Source organism: Myotis brandtii, unplaced genomic scaffold, assembly GCF_000412655.1.
Source record: "Myotis brandtii unplaced genomic scaffold, ASM41265v1 scaffold251, whole genome shotgun sequence".
Classification (NCBI taxonomy): domain Eukaryota; kingdom Metazoa; phylum Chordata; class Mammalia; order Chiroptera; family Vespertilionidae; genus Myotis; species Myotis brandtii.
The window spans coordinates 164,942-165,689 of record NW_005359516.1 but is presented as its reverse complement, the minus strand read 5'-3'; the positions used below and the strand labels follow the sequence as shown (position 1 = coordinate 165,689).

Here is a 748-nt window from a genome sequence, read left to right as displayed (position 1 = left end):
ACAACTCCTCAGATCCATAAGGGGCACACTCAGGGGGCAGACTCAGTGAGCACCAAAGCCCCATTGAAGCAAGTCTTGCCCCGGAGGGGTGTCTCCAGCACAGAAGTTCTCCCACCATAGACACAGGTGATTCTCACAGCCAATTGGCCTGGAGGTCAATTCCTCTCAGTGATACCTACAACAATCAAGGCTTAACTACAACAAGACTGTGCACAAAGCCCACAAAGGGGTGCACCAAGAGTGTCCACCTCAGGTAATTGGGGAGGCTGAGCCACTGGGCCCTATAGGACACCTAGCACAGAAAGCCACTCTGTCAATACAGGGAAGCAGCCAAAATGCGGAGACAAAGAAACAGGTCACAAATGACAGAAATGGAGGAAAGCAAACTACTGGATATAGAGCTCAAAACCACGGTTATAAGGTTTTTCAAGAATTTTCTAGAAACCGCCGATAAATTTAGTGAGATTAAATAAATCTGTGAGACTGCTGATAAATTTAGTAAGACCCTCAATAAGTCTAGTGAGACCCTTGAGTATATGAAAAAGGACCAATAGAAATTAAGCATACACTGATTGAAATAAAGAACATTATACAGGCTCCCAACAGCAGACCAGAGGAGCGCAAGAATCAAGTCAAAGATTTGAAATATGAAGAAGCAAAAAACACCCAACCAGAAAAACAAAAAGAAAAAAAATCCAAAAATATGAAGAAAGTGTAAGGAGCCTCTGGGACAACTTCAAGCATACCA

At 43.4% G+C, this 748-nt stretch overlaps 1 protein-coding gene across 1 annotated transcript in view; it reads left to right on the top strand.

Annotated features, from left to right (window-relative positions):
- ALMS1 (Alstrom syndrome protein 1) overlaps window positions 1-748 on the top strand; it is a 125,239-nt gene that overhangs the window by 24,250 nt on the left and 100,241 nt on the right. The gene's annotated exons all lie outside the window — the stretch shown is intronic.